This window comes from Bos indicus x Bos taurus, chromosome 17, assembly GCF_003369695.1.
Source record: "Bos indicus x Bos taurus breed Angus x Brahman F1 hybrid chromosome 17, Bos_hybrid_MaternalHap_v2.0, whole genome shotgun sequence".
Lineage (NCBI taxonomy): Eukaryota > Metazoa > Chordata > Mammalia > Artiodactyla > Bovidae > Bos > Bos indicus x Bos taurus.
The window spans coordinates 50,468,506-50,483,644 of NC_040092.1; positions in this window are offsets into that span (position 1 = coordinate 50,468,506).

The window sequence follows — 15,139 nt, forward strand, 5'->3', positions numbered from 1 at the left end:
TTGTTGCCATCTTTCTAAATTCCATATATATGCGTTAGTATACTGTATTGGTGTTTTTCTTTCTGGCTTACTTCACTCTGTATAATAGGCTCCAGTTTCATCCACCTCATTAGAACTGATTCAAATGCATTCTTTTTAATGGCTGAGTAATACTCCATTGTGTATAGACATTTCTCCAAAGAAGACATACAGAAGGCTAACAAACACATGAAAAGATGCTCAACATCACTCGTTATCAGAGAAATGCAAATCAAAACCACAATGAGGTACCATTTCACTCCAGTGAGAATGGCTGCGATCCAAAAGTCTACAAGCAATAAATGCTGGAGAGGGTGTGAAGAAAAGGAAACCCTCTTACACTGTTGGTGGGAATGTAAACTAGTACAGCCACTATGGAAAACAATGTGGAGATTCCTTAAAAAACTGGAAATAGAACTGCCTTACGACCTGGCAATCCCACTGCTGGGCATACGCACCAAGGAAACCAGAATTGAAAGAGACACATGTACCCCAATGTTCAATGCAGCACTGTTTATAATAGCCAGGACATGGGAGCAACCTAGATGTCTCATTGCTTCTTATATAATAAGATTAAATTTAGATGTCCTCAAAAACAGACTGCAGAGAAAAGAAAGCAGAAAAAACATGTTTAAAATACATTTTGTTGAGTAAACCCAGACAGGCGCTGGCCGCCTTTCATCTGTATTCGCGTTCTGCGGTGCCCGCTGGAGCCCGCTAAAAAAAAAAAAAAAAATACATTTTGTTTCATTTTTATGATATGTCACAGTCATTATGGTATTGAATGATTAAAACCTAGATGGAAAACTGAATTAATTAGAAAAGCATATTAGTTTTTTAATCCATTCCAGGGTTCTTGCCTGGAGAATCCCAGGGACAGGGGAACCTGGTGGGCTGCCGTCTATGGGGTCGCACAGAGTCGGACACAACTGAAGCGACTTAGCAGCAGAAGCAGCAGCAGCTGAAACTTGAGTTATATTATATTATTTACTTTATTTTCACTGGGTTATTTTTTCCAAACTGGGGTCTATTTTATTAATTTATCAATTTCCCTTTCCCAGTTCCACACTGTTAATCACTCAGTTTGTGGAGTGTAGGCTGACTGGGTCTGGGCATTTGACTCTATCAGTTGATACATTTCCCTAATGAGGCCAAGGATCTGTGCCCAGTTCCAGTAGGAGCCACTTAGTTTCACACAGAAACAATAACTACATAATTCAGCTTTAATTTTAATACTAACAGGAAAAAATCAGCTTATACATATGTAGGCTTATCTTCTTCTTTGCTTGAAAAACAGTCTCCATTCCAATAACAATAATAATAATAAAATAATTTTAGTTTGCTGTTTTACTGAATACAATACTTCATCTTAAGCTTTCTCAACTGGAGTTTGCTCATTTTCCACACTCCACAAAATTAAAAGTCAGGAAGAAATGTAAGCATCCCTTTGACCCCTGCTGCCATGATATTCTTTCTAAGTCATGACTTTTTCACACCTACGTAAATAAATTTGAATTTGATGCTCATGCCAGCATACCATGTGTCATGTTCTTTTTTGATTTTTTTTAACTTCTTTGTTTTAAATATCTTAAACTTATATTACTTTTGAAAAAAAAATTAAAAATAAAATCCTTTCAAATTTATTCTTATTCTACATATGTATTTTACAAAACTTGTGTGCATGTATACATACAGATACACGCACATATATGTAAGAGTAAGATGTAAATGAGTTACTTCTTCATGTCCAAATCATTGTGTATATAATTGTGCACTTTTTTAAAAGGGCATTCTCTTAAATAGTCACAGTTCTATAATATATATCACAAAATTAACCTTGATAAAATATTATTTATGTAATATATAGATTTTATTTAACTTTTATTAGTTGTCCCATTAATTTTCTTTTTATCCATTCAAAGTCACAATGTCATTCTTTGTCATCTTTAAACTTGTTTAAAAAGATAAAGTCTCTCAATCTTTTTTTTCCATGACTTTCATACTTTTACTGAGATCATCTTATGCTTTCTCATTCATTAAATCTGTGAGTACTGGGCTTGTATCTGCTTTTTCCATACTAGCATCAAACTGGGTAACTTGAAAATGACTGGACATCATCTCGAGTGCTCTTCACTTTCCTTAATTCATTCTAATTATCATGGCTATAGCATGGATCTAGCCATTACCCAGAATGTTCCCATTTGTAAAATATTAATGCTGTTATTCCATTCCTGAACAGTATCATTTTTGCTGTTATACTTATTGTCAAACTCCCAAAGAACTCAACTATCTCTTATATTTCTGCTTGTCAGATTCCTCCTGTTTTCATTTTCTTCCACATTTGATGAATATTTCACAGTATATCAATCTACCTAATTTTGTCAGTACATTTAAGTTCCTTTGACCCATTCATTTCCATGATTTCACTTGACAAAAACACTCATTTAATATTAATCAAATAATTTTCAGTGTTTTGCCTCTATTAGAAAAGTAGTCAGAATGTGACACTGTAAATTTATGATCTTCAGATAAATCAGGTGATTAAGGCTTCCAGCTAACCTTTCTTTGTCTTCTTCCTTTGAAGAAATCGAAACGCACTGTGGGCAGCCCAGCATGAACATTGACCTGGTACAGCCACAATCACTAGAAGACTCTCCCCTTCCAATGTATATCACCCTCATTTTCAACTGATCCCTGCTACTTTATCAACAGCAAACCTTGCCAGCCTTTAATATCTTGCCTTTGGATAAAGATTATTGAGGTACCTAATCATCAAATTAACATTGCTTCAAATTCAGCAATGGTTCCCTCTTTTTAAATTTTCCTTAAGCCCTTCCCAGGGCTTCCCTGGTTGCTCAGAGGGTAAAGCGTCTGCCCACAATGCTGGAGACCCGGGTTTGATCCCTGGGTGGGGAAGATCCCCTGGAGAAGTAAATGGCAACCCACTCCAGTATTTTTGCCTGGAGAATCCCATGGACGGAGGCGGTTGGTAGGCTACAGTCCACGGGGTCGCAAAGAGTCGGACAGGACTGAGAGACTTCACTTTCTTTCTTTCTTTAAGCCCCTCCCAACTTCTCTTTTTAAGATATCCTTTATTTTACCCTGGGGTATGCTTCATCTTGCTATAAGGAACTGAGTAAACCTAGATTTGTTTCAATGCAAATGTGTTCTGGATGAGTTTCAGTTAGGGTGTGCTTGATATGTCCTTTACTCATTTCTACTCCCTCCAGTTCTTTCAACTTCCTGTGACCATTTTAAACCTTGATCCTTTGCATTCTCCGCCCAGCCACTTTCCCTTTCCTTGTTGTGAATGACATTGAGAAATGCCCCATATAATCCTAGTTTTACAGATTTATTTTATTATTAAATAAAACCCTCTGTTTAGTATGTAATAGTCTATGAATTCAGCCAATACACCAAATTTATTCAAAGAAACACAATAAAGTTTATTCCCCTAATGAGCAGAGAACTAAATCTCATGAATGCTTTTCAGCAAGTATTTAGGATTAATCCCATCAGGTTAGGCTCAAAGGACTACATATACACAAAATAAAAATCAATTTGTTTGCAGCATTAGTCACAAACCCATTGTCTTTTTTTTTTCACTTTAATTCACAATTGATCATTTCTTTCTTTCATAATTTCATTATATTTCCAATTCTTCTCATCAGTAAAAGTTATCTGTCAATAAGTAAAACCTGTGTTCTATGTTCCTATACTTTATTGAGAAATTTAACTCATTTGAATATTTCTCTGTCAATCCTGAGCATAATCCCAAAGATTATTTTTCCTAGTAAATCTTTTACTTATTCAAAGTGCATAATTTTAAAAAATAAAAATCACTTAGCTTCAATGTGTATTTTGTATAGAATTAAAAATATCTCTTAACAAACAGATAGAAAAATCGAATTTTTCAGCAATTCATACATATCCTCTGTACCAATAAGGCACATATCCTCTCTTGAAAACTAACAAAGTAAAAGAAGGAAGGAAGAGGAGAAACAAGGGTTATATTTCTGGGTAAATGAAGACACAATCTGATGAAAAGTTAATTGGAAAATATGACTGCCCACAGACAATATGTTTATATTAGAATTTTAAGATTTGTGGACTATACTAGAAAATAAAAACATGGACAAAGAGTTGCATACTTGAATTTGTCATCTACTATGTACTCAAAAATTCAGTACTAAGAAATAAAGATGTAGGGAATGAGGAAAATCCAAAATATTTCTCAATTCTCATTTTTATTTATATAGCCCTCAGTGAATAAAAATGAGATGACATACAAAATCCCTAAAAAAATATTTCCAGCTCTATCTCCTTCCATCCTGCCAACTTTGGCAAATAAACAAATATATCCTATTATTTTGAAATAGTTCAATGTGTCCCTTAAGAAACATGCTTTTGTTATAGTTTTTTTTGCATTATTTGAAGCAGTTTTCTTTGCAATTTGGGGAGAAATCAAAGAAATTTGACATAGTACCTAAATGACTATTTGTTGAACAAATGGGCAACAAGGTTCTCAGAGAAGTTTGTCTAATTTGAATAATGAATAGTCAACTACATAGAGGAAGACTGAGGTAAAACATTCAAAGCAGAGAAAAATCATCCCCAGTTGAGCTAAAAACTCTCTTCTTTGAATGATTTAGGCACTGTCTTATTTTGGAGATTTTGGACATGCTGTACCTACTAACTGGAGTGGTAAAAACTAGCATTTTCTCTTGGCTAATTTCATATATATATGAAATTATATATGCTGCTAAGTCACTTCAGTCGTGTCCAACTCTGTGCAAACCCATGGACAGCAGCCCACCAGGCTCCTCTGTCCATGGAATTCTCCAGGCAAGAATACTGGAGTGGGTTGCCATTGCCTTCTCCATATATATATAAATATATATCAGTTCAGTTAAGTTCAGTTCAGTCGCTCAGTCGTGTCTGACTCTTTGCGACCCCATGAATCGCAGCATGACAGGCCTCCCTGTCCATCACCATCTCCCGGAGTTCACTCAAACTCACGTCCATTGAGTCCGTGATGCTTTGGCTCCATCCCTTCATTCTTTCTGGAGTTATCTGTCCACTGATTCCCAGTAGCATATTGGGCACCTACTGATCTGGGGAGTTCCTCTTTCAGTATCCTATCATTTTGCCTTTTCATACTGTTCATGGAGTTCTCAAGGCAAGAATACTGAAGTGGTTTGCCATTCCCTTCTCTGGTGGACCACATTCTGTCAGACCTCTCCACCATGACCCACCCATCTTGGGTGGCCCCACAGGGCATGGCTTAGTTTCACTGAGTTAGACAAGGCTGTGGTCCTAGTGTGATTAGATTGACTAGTTTTCTGTGATTATGGTTTCAGTGTGTCTGCCCTCTGATGCCCTCTCGCCAACACCTACCGTCTTACTTGGGTTTCTCTTACCTTGGACATATAAATATATATAATTAGAATATAATTGCTTTACAATGTTGTATTATTTTCTCCTGACAATGAACTGAATCAGCCATATATATATATATATACACACATATATCCCCTCTTTCTTGGACTTCTCTCCCACTCACCCCCATCCCACCCTTCTAGGTCATCACAGAGCATCAGGCTGAGTTCCCTGTGCTTTATAGCAGGTTTCTACTAGCTATCTGTTTTACCAATGGTAGTATATATGTCAATTCTAATCTCCCAACTCATCCCACCCTCCCCTTCCCTCACTGTGTCCACATGTACATTCTCTATACCTGAGTCTCTGTTCCTGCCTTGAAAATAAATCCATCTGTACCATTTTTCCTTTTTTCCATGGACATGTGGGATCTTCCCAGATCAGGAATTGAACTCATCTCCTGCATTGGCAGGCAGATTCTTTGTCATTAGGCCACCAGGGAAGTCCTATACTATTTTTATAGATTCCACATATATGTGTAAAATAATTCAGAAAAAGAATAACAAATATCATATATTAACTCATATATGTGGAATCTCTTGGCTAATTTCAAGTCTTTCTCATATTATTCTGTGAGGTCATCTAACACTGTAACATTCTATTGCAATATTCATGATTTTGCTTGGTTGCTTTACTTTCCTCCTCTGCTTTTATCGCCATTTAAAACCATGTATAATTTCACTCTTTTTTTCATTTGCTTTGATATTTGTCTTCCATCTCTGGAATGCAAATATTTCTGCTTCTGTCTCCGTCACTGTCTCTATCTCTTGCTGTCTTTTTTTTTTTTTTTTAAACTACTCCAAACACAGTCCCCTAAAAGAGAACCTAAGCTATGGATAAAAATTCAGCAGATGAATGAACACATTCATTTTAGTAAAATATAAAACAGAGAAAGTTCTCAATGTAACTATTGCACTTATATCACTCAGGATATACCACATTTTGCTTCAAAATATTATTTAATTATCATAGTGAAAGTTTATCTTTTATCTATGTCAAATATTCAATACAGGTCTTTGAGAAGTTCTCTCAGGGTCTTAGACTAAAACAGGAGTTATCTTAATACATGAGCACGCTGAGGTGTTTGCTCCAAAATTAAAAACCAATTGCTATACTATGTACATTGTAATATAGGGGAAAAAGAGGTACAGTTGTTGATTGGTCCCTCTCAGTAGTAGAAGTGTCCTATTTCTTCTGAAATAGATATGTGGTATTTCTTCTGCCTGGGATGTCCTTCCCCAGATTTAACTGATTTACCAAGTGAACTCTTAGGTTTTCAGTATTGAATGAGATGCAGGGGGAAAAAAAGAGAGATTTTTTTTATCAGTTTCAAAATGCAGTGTGAGTCATTCTGCTTCTTTGACCAAATAATCAAGTGTATCCAATCTTATTTCAAGTTTCTTGAGCAGATAGGAAAGTTTCATGAAACCTCTGCCAATTACTGAAAGGAGTATCATGGCACAGACCTTGAGGGCTTTAGAGATGATTCATGCTCTTTTCTTGAGTAAAATATTCCCCTTTTTAAAAACGGAAATCACTTTATCACTGAGCTCCTATGGCCACTGAATGCTGTACAGACCCATGAACCTGAGCTACCTATCATAGTATGAATATAATCCCAAAATTACACTAAATTTATGGCAGGTAGCAGGACTATCTTTGATAGAAGATTGGCTTCTCAATGGTCCTAAAGAAACAAGTAGTTGCTTAGATGAATGGTTAAGATTCCTATGAACCCTGTTTTAATGCTCCTTTTCCCCCAATATTTCCTATGACCTCATAGAAAGTTCCCTGTATGCAGCTTAACAAAAAACCAAATAAAACAAAAACAAGTATATATTTGTATGAACTGAGTCCCTTTTCATCCTATCCTTTTATTTAAAATTTGTCTGTAATATTTAACTTAGTGTTTTAGTATCTAGACAAATTATCAAAGAGATATTGAGACTGAGTTCAGTAACTGAGAGACTGAGTTCTCTATGTCCAGACATAGAGACTTATGAAACTATGTGCCCATAATTTTAAAGAGACAGAAAGCATATTGTCAAATGTATAAAGAATGAGCTGATAGTATTAAGAAAAGGAATGACAGGGTTGTTGATGTTTAATAGCATTGATATAGATAGACATTTGTATGGGTTGACAAAGGGTACAGTTATGCTACATAAATTGTTGGCAATTCAACATTATTTCTGTCACCTTTGCCTTCTTTCCTATATCATCTGAGAGAAGCCTGAAAATGCATTTCCCAAAATCCCTTTCCAGTATGTCCCCCAAATAGGAGCTGACTGAAAAATGTAAAAGATGGAAGAGAAGGAAATCTCATTCTCTGGCAATAGCTATACACAAGCAGTTGAAATCTTATGCTGTGGCTTCCAGAAGTTCTGAAATTAATCAGTTTTGGTGCTGCAAACATATGGAGTCATTTTGGCAGTTTCTTTGAAATTCTTGTGAAATATCTTTTGCCAAAGAAGAATTAAGATGAGAGCTTATTTATATAGCATTAGTTGGATTATTGGAAATGAAGATATGAATAGTTAATTTCTACATTCAGGTAAGTGAAAATAAATAATTTTTCATTGTTACTAAAACTAACTAAAAACGACGAATATTTTACTCCTGCATACACATCTGTATAGTCAGATTAAAACCAGAATTTCATCTAATGTTTGTAAACATATAAATACCTTAACAGAAGTGTTAATTAGGCTGAAATCTATGGTACTATCATTCAAGATTATTGTCTGCAAGTAATTAAAATCCCATAGATTAACCAGAACAGGCAAAAGCAACCTAAGAGTGATTTGGCTCTGGGTATATCCAAGGTAGGGAATATATGAAATGTGCTACACTGACATATTTATGAAGTTTATAAACATTGTCACTTGACAGAAAAAGATTCTGATAATTAAAAAAAAATTCCAAGAACACTATGCAATAATTTACAATAGATAGTTAAAATATAACACAAAATAATGCAATTAAAAAGCTTATCCTTTTTATTGACTTATGACTTAGCTACTGGCATATTTTTATACAGAATATAAAATATATTTTATATATTATATATATATAAAAATAATATATAAAAGTAAATAAATTTATTATAAATTTATATAATAAATTTATATTTAAATTTATTAAATATAATAAAATATTTATTTTTATGAAATAAAAATAATTAAAATATTTGTATAAATATAATAATTTATATACCATTATATAAAAATAATAATTTAAATAAATTTAAATATATATTTAAATATAAAAACAACATTTTATAAAATATAAAAAATATATTTATATATATAAATAATAATAATAATTACTATTATTATATACAGATATTATAATTATAATATCTGTATAAAAATAATAATGTATATACCATTTCATATGCATGCATATATCTGGGTCTATATTTATATTCATTATATACATTCATCAAGAAAAAGAGTATCATTTATTTTGGAATATTTGGACTCTTTCTATTTTTTCCCTTAATTTAAAGCAAGACATTTAAAATTTTAATATGTGAAATATTTAGAACACAAAATTATACAACATGGCAGATTATTAAATGTATTTACTTAGAAAAACAACTAAATAAAATTGGTGAAAATACATAAAAAAGATGCCATTGTAAGCTTTAAATACATTGGTCCACTGGATGGATTGGCAAATATAAGGAGTCTTGGCTTACCAGGAGGAGACACTTTTGAACAGAAGCAATCATGGAGCCAGTGCCAGAGTAGGAAAACCTGAACTATAATTGACAAATTGCTGGAGGCTCAGTGTGGATAGTCTAAGAGATAAAAAATTCATGGAGGCCCAGTAATGGTTAAGGAGCCCACAAAACTGTGAAATTTACCTCTGGCAGCTCAATCAGATTACCACAATAAACACTGGAGATGAATCTCCCAGAGATTTCAGCAAGGAAAAAGAAAGGAACCATTTTTAAATACTGTAGAGCACTGTGTTCTTAACAAGGCCTGCCCTCATGTAAAACTAGTTACCCAAGAGCCCAACCTGCTCATTCTGTATTATCAGCATCTAAATGACCTGGGGAAGGGAAATACCCAACTCCAGCTCACTCAAGTCATCTTGTCCCAGCTAAGGGGAAGAGAACAATCTGAGAAACCTGTGAAGTTTACAGTCCAGAGGCAGCTCACTAAAGACTGAGGTCTAATAATAGGACAAAAGAATGCTTCCCCGCCCCACCACACCTCCTCACCACATATCTAAAGGCCTATTTATAGCTGTTCGTTTTACCTGGTATGTCAGATTAAGTTATTACGAAAAAAAATTATAAAGCATACCAAAAGGCAAAAACCAGTTTGGAAAGACAGAACAAGCATCAGAACAAGACATGGCAGAACTGTTGGAATTATCAGACCAAGAATTTTAAAACATCTATGATTAGTATACTAACAGTTCTAATGGATAAAATGGACAATGTGCAAGAACAGATGGACAATGAAAGCAGAGTGATGGAAATTATACGGGAAAAAACAAAAAGAAATGCTAGAAATAAAAAACACTGGCAAAAATAAAAAGTGCCATTGATGGGTTTTATCAGTAGACTGAACACTACTGGGAATAATTTCTGAGCTAGAGAAAATATATCAATAGAATACCTAAAAATCAAAAAGCAATGAGAAGAGATCAGAAATTAAACATCTCTAATATGATACATAACTATTATAAAGTAGATATCCTCATTGAAATACTAGATTTGGCAAGAGTGTAGGGGATAGAAGGAATTCTTAAAAATTAACCATGAAAAGCAGAAACAGAAAGAATAGTCTTAGAAGAAATTATAAATATTTTCAATATTTTCCTATAAAAAAGCAATGGTCCTTTCATAAATAAATTCTTTCAATTATCTAAGGTATAAAAATTTCAGTGTCACTAAATTATTTCAGAATTTTTTGACTTTCAATTGATCTTATGAAGCCAATGTAGAATAAACAAGGACAAAGTTAATATGTGGTTACATTTACTCTCAATATAATTCAATAAATCAATGAATAAATACTAAATAAAGTATTAAAACAAATACTAAATAAAAATAGAAATTCCAAAAATAGAATCCAGTAGATTAAAAAAAAAAAAAAAAAACTTTATTATTAATGAGAATTTATTCCAGTCATGCCAAGAATTTTCATTAGTAAAAATACAATGAATATCCTTGTCTATGTAAATATTTGAATGTGGAAAACTATATATCAACAGACATTTATAAGATATTTTGGCAACTTTTAGTACTAAATTCTAATTTCTAAATTACTGTAACATACAGTGAATAAGAGTAATCTTTCTTGGAATAATCTATTCATCTACCATCTTTCTATAAATTTTATAATGGCTTAGGTATTGATTTCAACATTGATTTCAATAAGAGGTCTGAATCTTAGGAACAAAAATTAGGTGCCTATTTAAAATTATTATTTAATATTTTTAGAAAACATTGAAATACCCTCTGGAAATTATTGGAATCAATAAAGCTTAAGAAAGTGCTGATTAACATCTAATTATGTAATTAACCACTGATATAATTACTGGTTTAATATGTAACTGAAAAAAACATGTTCACTATATGTATCAAAATTATTTTAAAAATCTGTAAATAATGCATCACATCTTTGAAGAGTAACAGAAAGAACTTTTCCTGAGGTGTATAAAAATGTTTTGAGGGTAAAGGCAGCATCTTGCCCTATCATGGGCTTCCCTGATAGCTCAGCTGGTAAAGAATCTGCCTGCAATGCAGGAGACCCCCTTTTGATTCCTGGGTGAGGAAGATCCACTGGATAAGGGATAGGCTACCCACTCCAGTTTTCTTGGGCTTCCCTGGTGGCTCAGCTGGTAAAGAATTCACCTGCAATGACATAGACCTGAGTTTGATCCCTGGGTTGGGAAGATCTCCTAGAGAAGGGAAAGGCTACCCACTCCAATATTTTGACCTGGAAAATTCCATGGGCTCTATAGCCCTTGGGGGTCATACAGCGTCAGACGTGACAGAGCAACTTGCACTTTCACTTTGCCCAATCAAGGGGAGCATGCATGTGCGTTCAGCTGCTCAGTCAGTCTGACTCTTTATGACCCCATGGACTGCAGCCCACCAGGCTCTCCTGTCCTTGGAATTCTCCAGGCAAGAATACTGGAGTGGGTTGTTATTTCCTATTCCAAGGGATCTTCCTGACCCATGGGCTGAACCCATATCTCCTGAGTCTCCTGCACTGGCAGGCAGATTCTTTACCACTACACCACCAGGGATAGGAGCACTGGTGATTGAAGGACTTGCAAGAGGCAAAGTGTGCACTAGCTTTAAAATAAAAAAAAAAACTTGATCCCAGTTTCAGGATTGCCTCAACACTTTCTTTAATTTTACCTCAAAGAATTCCACCCAGTTCTCATGTTGAAGTTCTCCCCTCACATTTTCAGTAAGGGGAGGGTGAGAGAGTCATTTCCTAGGCAGGTTGATAAGGAGTCTAGGGGTCGCCAAGGAGAGAGGGGTCTGGAATTCTCAAGAAGGAAGAAAGGACAAATTTTTTTTTTCTTTCTCCACATTCCTTAGGATTATATAACAATAATGTATCCTGCCTGAGGACAGTCTTTGGATTAAACCTTCTGGCTAATTCTGTTATCTTAAAATGTAAATTATGGGAGTAGGTCTGATGAGGTCTTTACAACCTCCAGACATTCTTTGGATTATATAACTTCGTTGCTAACACTAGCAAGCGGGTACCCTTTCTGCCCCCTTCTGATGCCCATGTCAGAAGCTTTCTCTATCTCCTTTATACTTTAATAAAACTTTATTACACAAAAGCTCTGAGCGATCAAGCCTCGTCTCTGGCCCCGGATTGAATTCTTCTCTTCCGGGGGCCAAGAATCCCGGTGTATTCGCGTGATTCAACAACAACCTTTCAAGGGCAAAACTAATCATTTTGAAACACTCCCAGAACATTCTCCATAACAAATGCCAACAGTCCTAGGCAATTACTTCATCAGAACAATATCCAATATATTGAATATCTGAATTAGTAGAAGGACAGTTAGCCAATTCCCATCCCTTCTAGCATTACTGTCTCAACTGAGAGGTGGGAAATCAGTTAAGAAAAACCTTTCTGGTGGTTTGCAGTCCACCATGCAAAGAACTCAAAGGCCATGATTCCCATTCACACAGGAGAAAAGTTAAAAAACTGAAAATCAATATTTCTATGATTCATCAGGGAATAAAGGTCACAGAGTAATCCTTCCTCCACTTTCCCACCCCAATATACAGATACAGGGGATGACAGTTTATAAGAGCAGAATTCCAGGAACAGAAATCTCCATGAAAACCAGTTTGGGGCAGGAATACCTAATCTGCAATTGATAAACTTTTGGAGGTCCAGTGTGAATACATTGGAGAGGTAGAATCACCAAGGGGCATTCAGTCTTAGAGATGTTCTTCAGATGTTTGTGAGTTGTACTTCCTGGAGCCCTACCAAGTTTTTAAAGTAAAGATCAGAGAAGAATTACTCTGGCTTCCAGCTTAGGGAGCAGGAAAGTAGCCATTTTGAAATAAGTCTAGAGCATTTTGCTCTTTTTCTTAAGAAGACTTGCCCTCTAAAGAAATTATTTTATCAAAACCCAAGCAACTGGGTTTTTTTCCAAAGCGTAAACAAACTGGAGGCCTACCTGGTGGCTCAGCAGTAATGAGACTTCCCACCAGTACAGGAGACAGGGGTTCTATCCCTGGGTTGGGAAGATCCGGAAACAGAAATACCAACCCACTCCGGCATTCCTGCCTGGGAAAACCCATGGACAGAGGAGCTTGGTGGACTACGGTCCATGGGGTCATAAAGAGTCAGGGAGTCAGACACTACTTCGTGACTAAGCAACAACAACAATACAACCTGGAAGAAGAGCAGCACACAACTCCAGCCACATCTCGCCTACCTGGCTCACACTAGAAGGGGCACAATGGAGCTGAGAAGTGCTTCTGAAGGCCACAGCCCTAGGGGAAAGGTTCACTAAAAGGAGAGACCTAATCATAGGATTTGAAATAGCTCAACTGGAATTCCATCACCTTCACTAGCTTTGTTCATAGTGATGCTTTCTAAGGCCCACTTGACTTCACATTCCAGGATGTCTGGCTCTAGGTCAGTGATCACACCATCATGATTATCTGGGTCGTGAAGATCTTTTTTGTACAGTTCTTCTGTGTATTCTTGCCACCTCTTCTTAATATCTTCTGCTTCTGTTAGGTCCATACCATTTCTGTCCTTTATCGAGCCCATCTTTGCATGAAATGTTCCCTTGGTATCTCTAATTTTCTTGAAGAGATCTCTAGTCTTTCCCATTCTGTTGTTTTCCTCTATTTCTTTGTATTGATCGCTGAAGAAGGCTTTCTTATCTCTTCTTGCTATTCTTTGGAACTCTGTATTCAGATGCTTATATCTTTCCTTTTCTCCTTTGCTTTTCTCTTCTCTTCTTTTCACAGCTATTTGTAAGGCCTCCCCAGACAGCCATTTTGCTTTTTGCATTTCTTTTCCATGGGGATGGTCTTGATCCCTGTCTCCTGTACAATGTCACGAACCTCATTCCATAGTTCATCAGGCACTCTATCTATCAGATCTAGGCCCTTAAATCTATTTCTCACTTCCATTGTATAATCATAAGGGATTTGATTTAGGTCATACCTGAATGGTCTAATGGTTTTTCCTATTTTCTTCAATTTAAGTCTGAATTTGGCAATAAGGAGCTCATGGTCTGAGCCACAGTCAGCTCCTGGTCTTGTTTTTGCTGACTGTATAGAGCTTCGCCATCTTTGGTTGCAAAGAATATAATCAATCTGATTTCAATGTTGACAATCTGGTGATGTCCATGTGTAGAGTCTTCTCTTGTGTTGTTGGAAGACGGTATTTGTTATGACCAGTTCATTTTCTTGGCAAAACTCTATTAGTCTTTATTGGAAAACTCAGCAGTGGCCACAGGACTGGAAAAGGTCCCTTTTCATTCCAATCCCAAAGAAAGACAATGCCAAAGAATGCTCAAACTACCGCACAGTTGCACTCATCTCACACGCAAGTAAAGTAGTGCTCAAAATTCTCCAAGCCAGGCTTCAGCATTATGTGAACCGTGAACTTCCTGATGTTCAAGCTGGTTTTAGAAAAGGCAGAGGAACCAGAGATCAAATTGCCAACATCCACTGGATCATCGAAAAAGCAAGAGAGTTCCAGAAAAACATCTATTTCTGCTTTATTGACTATGCCAAAGCCTTTGACTGTGTGGATCACAATATACTGTGGAAAATTCTGAGAGATGGGAATACCAGACCACCTGACCTGCCTCTTGAGAAATCTGTATGCAGGTCAGGAAGCAACAGTTAGAACGGGACATGGAACAACAAACTGGTTCCAAATAGGAAAAGGAGTATGTCAAGGCTGTATATTATCACCCTGCTCATTTAACTTATATGCAGAGTACATCATGAGAAACGCTGGACTGGAAGAAACACAAACTAGAATCAAGGTTGCAGGGAGAAACATCAATAACCTCAGATATGCAGATGACACCACCCTTATGGTAGAAAGTGAAGAGGAACTAAAAAACCTCTTGATGAAAGTAAAAGTGGAGAGTGAAAAACTTGGCTTAAAGCTCAACATTCAGAAAACGAAGATCATGGCATCCGGTC